We start from the raw sequence: 13150 nt of genomic DNA on the forward strand, positions 1-13150 counted from the left end.
TAAAATATTTTCATATGAAAAAAAGGTTAGTTTCATCTGGTCTTTATACATTTTTATGTTATGACAGGTGTAGTTCATGTTATGTTGGGTATACACTGTATAATTTATTTTCTATTCAGGGGATAAAACCTTGTTAAGTTTCTCAGTGGAGTGATTTGTATTAATTTTAAACGCATACACTGTAAAAAAAATCAAACTTGCAATTGCTGAGCTTACAGTCATTTCTTTCACAATTCAACAATAAAAGCTGAGTTGCCCCATAAACTCAAATACATTAAGGGTTTCAACTAATCCTTTAACGTTTTGGAGCAAAAGTTGGTCTCAGATGAAATTTATTGCTGGCAAAATGAATGAATTCAAGTTTTACATGAGTTGAAGCTGTTGGCGCCTTTCTGTGCCTGAGCACGCATGCGCATCTCATATTTTTGGATACTACGGGGTCTACTTTGCACTTTTGCAAGGACTGAAAGCCACCTGGCCGTCTGCCTTAATGCGAACACGAGGCTTTTTACACCAGGAGCTGGATGCTAGTGATGGGATTTCTGGCTCTTTTTAGAGAACCGGCTCTTTCGGCTCGGATCACTAAAAAGAGCCGGCTCTTTTGGCTCCGAACCGGCTCCTCAGGTTGTTTTGTTGCTTTAATTAATTTATTATTAACAATAATATAAAATTATGCATAAAAGGAATTACTAATGTAAAAAAAAAGTGGTTTTATTTATATATGTTTATATATAAATATATGCGGTGGCCCCTAGAAACAAAGCACGTGCAAACTCCAAAACACATTTCTAGTGTTAACTGAACTTCCAAAACAGAGCTACCTAGATCACTTAAATCACACAATTGAAAGCATGTGTGTATTGTGTATTGTTTGTGTATTTATACACAAGCACTCGTAAATATTCAAATAATTTACCTTTTACTACCACACACCAAATCCGGTCGTTGGTACTTCCTGGCTTGTGTAGCCACTACACTGCGCCTAGCATCCTGGAGCACTTCTGTTGTCTTTTGTACGTGTTTTGGAGTTTTTATGTGTTTTGGAGTTTTTACGTGTTTTGGAGTTTGTACGCGCTTTGTCTCTAGGGGCCACCGTAAATATACTTTTACTTATTCGCTCCACATAAAATGTAAGAAATAAATCATATAATACAAAAACCACCTATTTATATTTCAGCTTTTAACTATTTAAATTTTCAGCTTTTTCCTTTTAAACAACACAAAACACTGCAAACCACAACACAATTAAATATAAATTAAAATATGAAAACAAAAAGAAGATGCACATTCTCTGTCATATGGGCCTGCATGAATAAACTTTCTGAATTCTTTATCATCCGCAACTGAAAATAGTTGTGGATGATTACTATACCTTTCAAATGTGATGTTGTTGTCCCTGCCTCTCTTTCTCTCTCTCTCTCCCTCCCGCTCTGTTCCTGTGCTACTGCGAGTGTAACTACCGCCCCTCCCCCCTCTTCCCAGCGCAAAGCACAAGGCTCGCGTGCGGAGTGAAGCGGAAAAAAGGTGCGAGAGAGAGGGTGAGAGAAAGAAAAAAAAACAACCCCACGGCTCCCAATAAGGAGCCGGTGTTCTGAGAAACCATCCTACTTTGACAAATCGTCCTACCCGTATTATGATTTTACGGTGACTTGTGACTAAACCTAACCCTACCCTTAACCATAACCCTAACCATAACCATAACCTTAAGAAGTATTCCGGATGGGTGACAGAAAAAGAAGTTAATTTGGGTTTGGTGTTGTGCGCATGCGCGGCGTCTGCGCAGAAACATCGGCTAGGATGTTTTTTGAGGTAGGATGGATTCCCAGAACACCGGCTCCTCGTCAGCCCGGGCTAGTAATCAGGTTGTGACAAGTAAGCTCTCCAATTCTCACCCTCTTCCCTCGTATTATCCTTGCTTTTGCTTCCCTGTACACTGACACTAATCTCTACTCTCCTTTTTCCGTAATAAATGCTAATTATTGGGAATTAGCATGAAATGCAGGATTTGTTTGTTTTATGCATTTATGTATTCACCTCACACATGAACAATCCCCAGTTCAAGACCAGGAGGAGACACAAACCCAGACTCAGGGAGTCATGAGAAAGTCTACTCCTTGTTTCAGTCCAAGCAGGAATAAATGGGAGGCTTGTGTCAGGAAGGATATTCAGTGTAAAATCTGTACCAGTTAAAGCATGAAGATCGGTCCACATTGGCGACCGTTTGGGAAATAAGATGAGAAGTACATTAAGGTTATAATATAATTATAATCTACAGGGATTTATTGCAGCGGAAACAGGCTGCAATTCTCTGGGGATCAAATGATGCAGAAAAAGGCTGCCACAAAAAAAAAGACAAAAACATAAAATTCCTAGATAACCTGTCGTCACCTCCTGTATTCCCAGGAGAAGCAGGAACATTAAGACCATCAACATGTAAACGTTTAAGAGACTTTATTAGTTTTATTGTCCACAAAAAGAGACTCAGTGCTTCCTGCTCAGGTGTCAAAGGTCCATCAGAATAAATAGGAATTCATCCTGAGAGCAAACGTCAGTTATATCTGGTTTAAACTCACACATTGAACCGGTTTTTGATGGCATCATAAAATCTGTTCTTTGTGGCTCATGTTGAATTGGAAACAAAAATATCACAAATGAATTCACTGAATTTCTGTCATGTGGCGCTCTGTGGAGGGTAGAGCAATAACTGTGTGATCACAAATTTGTGTAGTTATTGAGTCGTGATATTATATTGATTATATGTAATTATATTGTCGAAAGCATCATATTCTTTTATTCATGTCTTCTGTGGTAGTTATGTGTTAGCATTTTAAGGTACTTATTTAGTTTCAGTACAAGTCTAACGTTGGACCTACTTTCAGCTCAGCCTGCTATCTACTGTTATCATTCTCATGTAACACGCTATTACCTCTGTACTTCTCAGAAGTGAGACCCAAACAAACAAAGGATAAAGAGTCAAACAATGTTCTTAAACATAAACGTTAGCTCCTGTCAGCTTTTTTCTGCAGCTTCAACACTGAAAACTGTTTGACTGAAGAGAAATTTAAAACCCCTGCAGATGTTTGAACACCTGATGCTGTTCTTTTCATTTCCTTTTTTTCTTGGTACTTTTAATATTTAAGTTCTAGTTACTTCATGGTTTAGTGGTCAACACGTTTTCTTTACACAGAAAACATCAATACTTTTAGACTTGAAGGTGACACAAAAACCAAATCAAACACATGGATCCAAAAACATAGTATAACACAATAGAAATGTGTTTGAACAGACAAATTACAGCCGCTTATAAATTAAAGTGAAAGCAGCATTTAACATAAGAAATGTTGAACAAAGGATAGAAATGAAAGAGCATCGTCCAGCCTGTTTTTAGGAGAGAGCTGTTCCCATAGTTCCAACAGAGGTGAAGCAGCTGCTCTAACAACATTTTTTTTGTTTCCGTTACACTTCATTTTAGTTTTAAAGGCACATTATTTTGGAGTGATCCATGTCAGTGTTTGTATGCAATGCTATGACGTCTTCTCCAACATAACCAGATCATTACTGGTAACTGTTAACCTCCTTAGAGACTGCACCAAACCAAGTGAGATTCATCTAAGCTGATATCACATTTTTCCATCATTTTTTTCATGTGAAAAGTCAGATCTCCCCTTTAGTTACATCATTTTATAGTTTATAGTTTAGTTTATACAATAGTTTATAATATTAAAGCAAATATTCATGAAACTGTAGCTACAGTCACATAGGAAGAATAAACTCAATGTGGATTCACAACAGGACAAAAATTAAGAATATTGTGGATTTTATTAAAAAGTCATCATAACAAACATAGAAAATAAATTAACAGCAATACTTACATTTATCTAATAAACAAACACCAGATATAAAAAATTGTTTACAAGAGAGAGAAAAACACCCTTAAAGTACTGAAGTACGAGAAGTATTTCATCAGCATTCATTAGTGCTGAAAACACACTTCAGTCTCAAAACATTTGAAATGACATTTGAAAGAAAACTAAACAGGTTTATATAAAAAGGTGATAAATTTGTCCAACAAAATAAGAATAAAGGTAGAAAAAAATAATAAAAACTAGGAAAACCAGACAATACAGGAGGCAAAGTCAGTGAGCACACAGGGAACAAAAGGAATGAAAAATGTGTTCACAGCATTATTGAAAAGCTACTAAACACAGTGACAAAGAACTCCATCCATCCATTTCCTGTCCTGCGTTCTCACTGAGATAAAATAAGACAAGAGTGGAGCCAGTCCTCACACACCAGGGCAGAGACGAAGTAACCTTTATCATCAGATTTACAAGTTAAAAAATAGTTTACTCTAATAAATTCGGTGATTTAAAGTCTCCAGTTAAAAATGTGAAAATCCACAAATGTTACGTTAAGGGAAATAAATCACCAAACCCTGTGAGTATATAAGTGTCATAGATGTAGGTGGACCTGTGTGTTTCTCTTTATGTATATTTACATTTATACAACTGATACTGGAAATATTTAATTTAAATTAAAGTCAACAAGCATGATGGAAAAACAATGATTCACAGTTTAGAGGTAACGAGGTAACAGTCCTCGTTTCAGCGCAAAAATTTACACAGAAATTTAAAAAGAAAAAACAAGAAAACATTATTTTCATTTCTGCAAATCAGCATATTTACATTGTAATACATTAAAGTCATTAAAGCAAAGGAACTGCAAATTGAGAATTTACCCACAATACTGTTAAAGCAAAAACATTTGTTCTAACTTTGTCAGCTTGGTGTTTTTGTAAACATTCTTATTGGTGTAAATATTTATCCAAACTACAGAAGTGAAACATCTGTCCTGTTCTCTTAAAAATCTCACCTAAACTCACATAAAACAGCAACAATTGTAAAACTAAATAAAAAGTACCTTGTGATTTTTTAAAATCAAATCACACCAAAAAAAACAGATAAAAAAGAAAAGGGGGAAAGCGGAACACATTTTATGAAAGCTTTACAGTTTCTGGCCAACAAAAGTCACACTAATGTTTCACTGAACTGCCTTTAACTTCGATGATGGCATGCATTCACTTCATTAAGCTTATACTGTTTCACATATTTATTTTAGTGGAATGCACATGTGTGAAAATGATGTTTCATGAACCACTTCAATAGTAACTTGAGCCTGATGACTCCTGGCATCAGGAACTTGGGATATGCCCGTGTCATCAGGGAAGACAAAATGTATTAATGGAAAAATCTGTTCATTCAGTGTAGTCAGGTAGCCAGCTGACCCCACATTGATGAACCTTGACCTCCAATACATTGGAAGGCTGTTACACTAAAAGTCCATTTAATGTATGAACTGACTGTGAGCAGTGATGTCTGTCATTTAGGCTTCATAAGGAATCATTTTCTCTTGGACCTCACGGTTTTCTACAGCTGTAGGTCGGAAACACATCGTTAGTCCACAACACTTTTACAAACAACTGACAGATCTGAAAAACTTTTTAATCTACAGAGTGCACATAAAACTCAAAGAAAACAGATCAGAAACATTTCACTTACGAGATGGAGGTCGTTTGTCTGTAATGAAAGAAAGTAAAAAACAGGGTTTGTTAAACATTATGTATTTAACTCTGTGATCTTGTCTTATTATCCAACAGTCATTCTCAGTAAACTCTGGCTCTGAGCCTTACTGTAATAACTGCTGGATGAAACAGTGTGATAAAGTCATGACAGACTCGACCACATCTGTATGCTTTTCAGCATCATTTTATTCACACGGTTGCTGTTAACACGCAGTTGCGGCTTTCCAGTTGCTCGCGAACATACACACCAACAACAACAACAACACTGAAATCCAGGACCCAGCACACTTTTAACCCGGCGAGGCATCTTTGCAGATGCCCTGCAGGTGCGTTCACCTCCCCTGCAGCAGCACCGCCAACCACACCCCGCCACAAACAGATTTAGTGTTCAATGTGAATAAAAGAAAGCATCAACTCAAAGTCCTACAAAATCTGCTTTGTCCTCTCACCTGTCTTCTTTTTGTAGATAATGAATCCAATCACAGTGATCACAGCAAGAACACCCAGAGCAAGAATCATGTGGATGATCATGAAGAGAGAATTTCCTTTAGATCAAAGAAAAACAAATCAGAACCTGAACAGATGAAACAGGATAAAGATCACCAATCAAAACAGATAACAGCACTGATTATAGACAATAAGTCTGTCACTATATGCTTTACCTGTTGTTCATATCTGAATATATTCACTATGTCTGTGCTTATTTACCCACATTTAACTCTGATGTCTTTGTGCCCACTGAACTTCTGAGAATAAAAACATCCTTTTTAATTTAGTCAGTAAACTTGATTCCAAAATCAAATCATTACCTCTACTCGTTTTATAAAACTGGAGTAACTATACTCTGTTAACTGTGGCTGCTCATTCACAAGGTAAAACGTGATTTTGGAAAAAGCATTAGTGTTTGGTAAAGAGTCTTAAATTCCTTTTATGTTCTTAGTTTGGAAATACAACTCACTTTTATTTTCAGCAGGTTGATGGGAAGATGGGAAACATGTCCCAGTCTAGACTTTAAGTGTGAAATAAACTGACAAAATTGTTCTATTTTTAACACATAAAACTGCATGAACTGCTCTTTACTATGCACTATTATATTACAGTAAACTAAATGTGTGCTTCTGACCTTCATCACTTCTGAGAGCAGACTGACCTTCATTGGTTCTGATCACTACTCTGTCCAGTCTGGTGATGATGTCCTTATTCACACCACAGAGCTGAAACACACAATCGTAGCTCCTCCAGTCCTCAGGTTTGACTGATGAAAGATCCAGATCAGCAGAAATCTGGAGGGTCCCATCATTGTTGGGCAGGATCTCTCCTCTGTTCACACCCTCATCAAGCTCTTTCCCATCTTTCCTCCACAACAGTTTGGCTTTGTGTGGATAGAAACCTGTAGCGTGGCAGGTGATTGGAGAGGAGGAAGACTTCTGGAGGAGAGACACTGAGGGAAGAACTGTTGAAAAAATATAAGTGTTCGTTATTGTTATTATAACAAATTGTATGTTTGTTGACAATCAATCAACCTATAGCTGATTGATTGTCTTTCCAAGTCCAGTTAAAATCCAGTGTTATTGCACCTGTTCTCCTCAGAGAGCTCCCTGAATAGTTCAGATACTTCTTCAGCCACTCGGGACAAATGTGAGTGAAGTAGTTCTTCTGTCTGGCTGAGAGAGCTCTGTCAGAGTCGTACTTTTGTTTAGCGATGACTGCCTGTTGCTTTGGAGCGATCCACGTCTCTGTCTTAAGGTCAAACGCCAAAAGGTCCTCGCCATCGTAACCCAGCTGATCATAGCCGGTCACATTATTTGTTTCAGTATCCCATTCACAACCATACATCTCCTGATAAACATGCACACCTGAAAGACAGAAACAGTACAGTGAACCAGAGCAAAGCTGCAGCACAGTCTCATCTCAATACAGACACATCAACCAATCGACAGTCACTGAAACAGAGGATCTACTGTTTCTCCTGCTGTTTACTGGTTCAGTGGAAACTAATTAAAACAAACTCTCATCAACACAGTTTAAACTTTACAGAGAAAAAACAGAAACAGACTGAGATGCTACACTCTGAGTCCCTATCTAACCTGAACTTCTATAAACATATATAAATAGGACTACAGGTTACACGCCTATATACATAATATATAGGCACATACAGTATTTAAAGCTTAAACTAATCATGACAGCACGGTGGTTAGCACTGTTGCCTCACAACAAGAAGGTCTTGAGTTTAATTCCACCATCAGGCCAGGGTCTTTCTGCATGGAGCTTGCATGTTCTCCCTGTGTTTGCGGGGTTCTGCGGCTTCCTCCCACAGTCCAAAGACATGCAGTTAGTGGGGATAGGTTAATTGGAAACACTAAATTGCCCACAAATTGCCGAATGGTTGTCTTTGTCTATGTGTTAGCCCTGCGACAGACTGGAAACCTGTCTCTTGCCCTAAGAGAGCTGGGACAGGCTCCAGCAGCCCCTGCGACCCTGAAAAGGAGAAGTGAATGGATGGACTAATCGTGCTCTTTATGATTTGAGAGATGGAAGCTGCTGATTGGTTCCCATCATCAAGTGGCTGCTTTAAAAACCCTCTGCAGCAGTTGTTCCCTGGGAGTAACTGACATCAGCAGCAAACCTGTCCTTGGCCTCCAAACCCTTAGCGACAAATTGTCATGTGTGTCTTCAGTGAACTGTTGGGTTTGTATATAGTGTTGTAGATACTCTTTTAGTGAAAGTTACTGCCTGAATGCTAACAGAGGTCTGTGGTCACATCTTGTCATTTTGTCTGTGTCCTGTTTTCCTTCTCTCACCCCAACCGGTCGCAGCAGATGGCCCCGCCCCTCCCTGAGCCTGGTTCTGCCGGAGGTTTCTTCCTGTTAAAACGGAGTTTGTCTTTCCCACTGTCGCCAAAGTGCTTGCTCATAGGGGGTCATATGATTGTTTTTCTATCTATCTATTATTGTACGATTTACTGTGCAATATAAAACGCCTTGAGGTGACTGTTGTTGTGATTTGGCGCTATATAAATAACATTGAATTGAATTGAATTGAATCTCAGAGCTTACAGTTTATTTGACCAATAGGAGGGGAGCAGAGAGAAAATCCTCCATCCAACTTTTTGTCTACTAAAAACTGACATGTGAAAATAAAATTGATAACAAACCAAAAACCAAATAATAAGACAGCATCCAAAGTCCTAATCAGGCCCCATCAAATCTGAAAGCCCTCATCATATCATATTATCGTCCTTCTCACACTACAGGCTTACTTGTGGTAGCAGGCCGAGCTTTAACCTCACTACTATAGGAGCGTTCCCAGTTTGGATTGCAGAGAAAGACCTGCTCTACTTTTAAGATTAGACTTCCTCTGTTTTTATAAACCACTTCTGCATCTCATTAAACTGTCTCCTGTGTGTTTGGTCCCTCAAAGTCACTGCTGCTGTCAATTAGTGCTAAACAATTAAATTAGTGTGAATGGAACATTTTTAAGTTTTAGTGGTTGAAAGTTGGATTTTATAGAAACTGAATCACAAAATCCCAGATGTTTCTAAACGCCTGTTCATTACTCACCCCCTGTTTCATTTAGGCGCTGCTTCACAAATTCAATGTTCCCTTTGAAGATCTGCTCATCCGCGATGGATGCCCGAGTCTGTCTGTCCCAGTACAGAGCTCCTTCACTCTTTGCCATCCAGTCCTGCTTGGGACTCTCTTTTTTTATTTTACTGTCATAGTACGTGAATGGCTGCCCATCTAACACGCCCACAGTCACAAACTCTGGAAAATTCCTGATGATGCCGTGTAGAAGTACTGCAGCAAATGTGTAACTGTGGCACAAGAAAATAACACACAGAGGAGCATACTGTTAAACATCAGAAACATGATTGTGATTATCATTAGATTTTCCATCATCATGTTTTTTATTAGAAACCTTAAAACTTGCTTTCATTAATACATTTTTGCAAACACCTCACAAATATGCAGCTTTATAATAATTTGATCCATTTCAAAATGTCTTTTTATTCACTTTATCTGTGAAATATTATGTAGGTGACTATTAACATATGATGTTCACATCCTGAAATCTTTCAGCCATTACAGCATACTTTGTACAGGTGCACACACATGGTGTAAATGTCATGCTTGTTTTTTGGTTTTGCATGAGTTGTTTTATAATTTTATAGTTCTGTTTTTAATCCCTGTAGTTGTGACAGTCATTGCATTGCACTCAGTTTATATTGCCCAGGACAGCCCCATCCTGCAAGAGTTCATGCCCCAGAAGGACTCTGGCTTTGACCTATCAGGGTGAGCCTTACCAACAATAAGAGAGTGTAGCGGGAGGGATGATGAGCAAGTCATGGGATGGTTATATTTTAAAGAGATCTGGCCATGGGGGCAGCAGAAAATGTAGCAGAATTAAAATATTAGAGTTCTATAAAGATATTTTAGTGCGCTAAAAAAGCTATAATGTAGATACTATAATCATAAAACAGTCATAAATATACTCACAAATGCACCTCTTCATAAATCCTGTTCACTGTGTTAACCAGTTTACCAGCAAAACCAAGACGCTGGCTGTTCCACTCATCTTAAACTAACTTTTATGGTTTGGGATTATAACTTCACCCACAGCTGAATTAGTTTTTTGTTTGTTAAATATAATTTTGATATTTTGTTCTTTTCTTCAATGTTTTGACCCCTTGGAAGAGGTGTTTACGTATTTACTGTTAGTTTTTTAAATTGTAAATACTTTTTTTTTTAAAGTTGTTGTTTGTTTGTTTTTTAACTTGCCTCTGCTTCCTTGGCTACACACTGCTATCCACCTGTTCAGAAGGTTTTTCCCTTCACATAAACACAATGCTGGTTCGGCTGTTATTATAGAAGATAACTACATGGGTCAACTCACCTGCTGCTGCTTCGGATAGTCCAAGAAAAATCACACTCAGAACAACGAAGGTCTTCATTTTTGCTTAAGAGCTGGTAGATGGACAAATTGGGAATTTTTCTGTGCTGTAATTAATTCTTCTCGGGAGACTGGCAAATGCAGGGCTGGTTGTGCTTTATCAGCAGGTGGAACTTTGGCCTGACCCTTAGATCCAGACTTAAATGTGACAGCATCACTAGAGAGATCTGACCTCAAAGGAATCAGCCAAGTCAGGACATTACTTTGATGGAGCCCTTGTAACTACACAAGCTGGAAGAATATCAGGCTGGTCATGCTGAGGTAGACTCCAGATTCAGCTCCGGTCTGTCTAACTCTTCAGGAATGGGCATGACTTTGCCTCCAGCAAGTCAATACCTTTGATAGGCAATGCAGAATGAACAGCAACTTTAACAATCCCACTAACTAAGGAAGACCGGATGTGAACCGTGTGCAAAGAGGCAGATATGAACCTGTGTTTTACTCCCTGGACAATGACACTAGATTAGCAGAATGACTCCTCTGAAAATGGTAAGATCTCTTCTCTAATGATGGACTGAGAGGCCCCCGTGTCTCAGTATTTTTACTGGCTGCTGACCTTTCGGATTCCCAGTCAGTGAAACTACTCCCTCAAGGATGAAGGGTTTGAAACAGGGATCAGGGTGGTGATAGTCAGGCTGCAATGTCATTCCATTCTCTGTAGCTTTAATCAGTCCCACACTTTTGTTTGTGAGGAGAGTTGCTGTTTGCGCTTTTATGCCAGACACTCTGCAATGAGATGACCCTCATGCGGAGGTGAGCTCACGGGGAGGTCAATGTAGTCTCACTGGCCTAGCAGTGGAGCGACCAGACTCAAACCGTGCAGGGTGCAAGGCTGTGGGTTTTTCTGGATGAGAGTTAGGGGTAAAAAAAAACCAAAAAAAACCCCCAAAAACATTCCTACGTGTTAACACAAACTCATCGGCCAACACAGCTGCTTTTGACATTGATGTCACCTTCTGTTCATTTAAGAACATTATGACTCTCTCAGGTAATTTTTTAAATCCTCCAATAGCATTAACTCGTGCAGTGATTCATAATCATCACCAACTCCTTTAACAGCACACCATTTATCAAAAAGATCCTCTTTTCATGTGCAAACTCAATGTATGTTTGGCTGCTAGACCTCTTGTGATTCCTAAATTTCTGCCTGTAGGCCTCAGGTACCAGTTCATAGGAACGTACAATTGTTTCTTTCAACACTTCACATTTCATACTCTGCTCTAAGGAAAGTAAAGCTACCACCTCCTGAGCTTTGCCCACTAATTTACACTGAAGTAAAATACTTCATGTCTATTGGCCAGTTCATAGCAGTAGCCATCTTTTGAAAAGCATTAAAATATGAATCTACCTCAGACTCAAAAAAGGTAGGTACTAATGCAATGTTCTTGCTCACTTCAAAACTTTTGTCAGACTTTTGGGGTTTCTTCAAGTGGCATGCGTCTTCTGCCCTGAGGATATCTTCAATGCTTCTACTTGAAGCTGCTTTAACCTTATTTCCTTTTCAGCTTCTATCTCAAGCCTACGGATCTGTAGCCGGAAATCATAATCTGCTTTTTGTACCTTCTCCTGGGCCTCTATCTGTAAATGAAGTAAGCGAACCTTAAGCTTTGCATCACTGCTAGATTTCTGGGGTTCTGGAGAGAAAGGCTTAAAGCGAGACAGGGTTTGTGGAGCTGCATCTGGCTTGACTTGGGCACCCGGAGGTGTAGCAATTATAGCTTGTTTTTCCGTTCTATCTGAAAAAACAAGATAAGCAGAGGTTCCAGGGGGAGCTAAAGAGTCTTGAAAGGGGACCTCAGTCATAGTAGGGCTAATTACAGTTTTTCTCAAATGTTAAAACACAAAAGCCAATCCTGTAACCCAAATGACCAGTAGTCTAAACACATTTACTAAATGTAGCCACCATATTCCAGTACCATAAACACATGTCACATGAAGACACAATTCACAAAACACAACCCTCTGTACTCATAAATCTAAACACATTTTTCCTTGCTAAAACACATGTTGCAAAACAACTCTGCTCATATCCTCAAATGAAAGCCCATGTGATGCAAAATGCTTGCCACAGTCACCAATCTTTGAACACAGGGAACACACCTGGCGTCATTCACTACACACAATGACTCAAAACTGAAGACACTTGTTGCTAATGCTGTACCCACATGTAAAAGCAAGTTCAGAGTGCACAGTATGCTGAAGGTTCCAAACAAACACAATGGATGAAGGCAGAGTCAGGGGAAGAGGAATTTGATGCAGAGGAGGGAGAAGAGCTGGCCCTGGAAGAAGAGGAGCAGGCCAATGAGGAAGAGGAGTTCAAATGAGAGGAGGAAGAGGAGCAACCAACGAGGAAGAGGAGAAGGCCAACATGGGAGAGGAGAAGGTCCAGGAGGGAGAGCAAGACAACCTCGCACCATCATTACGGACGAGATGCGAGCAACAGCTCAGCGACATGATGCCGCACAGTGATTGTGGTGTGTGTGGTGTGAATAACGTAAATAAAAAAACTTCACACCCTGTTCATGTTTTCAAGATTAATGTTGGTTTCAATAGATTCTGTTTTTGCATTGAGTTGTGTTACAGTAGTGTACGTACATGCAGGATTTTCTATAGATT

At 39.0% G+C, this 13150-nt stretch overlaps 1 protein-coding gene and 1 pseudogene across 1 annotated transcript in view; both read right to left on the reverse strand.

Moving 5' to 3' along the window:
- LOC113015191 (major histocompatibility complex class I-related gene protein-like) overlaps positions 1 to 13150 on the reverse strand; it is a 74417-nt gene that overhangs the window by 42441 nt on the left and 18826 nt on the right. The gene's annotated exons all lie outside the window — the stretch shown is intronic.
- Positions 5292 to 10535, reverse strand: LOC113015204 (class I histocompatibility antigen, F10 alpha chain-like; annotated as a pseudogene).

Source organism: Astatotilapia calliptera, chromosome 22, assembly GCF_900246225.1.
Source record: "Astatotilapia calliptera chromosome 22, fAstCal1.2, whole genome shotgun sequence".
In the NCBI taxonomy this organism is placed as follows: Eukaryota; Metazoa; Chordata; class Actinopteri; order Cichliformes; family Cichlidae; genus Astatotilapia; species Astatotilapia calliptera.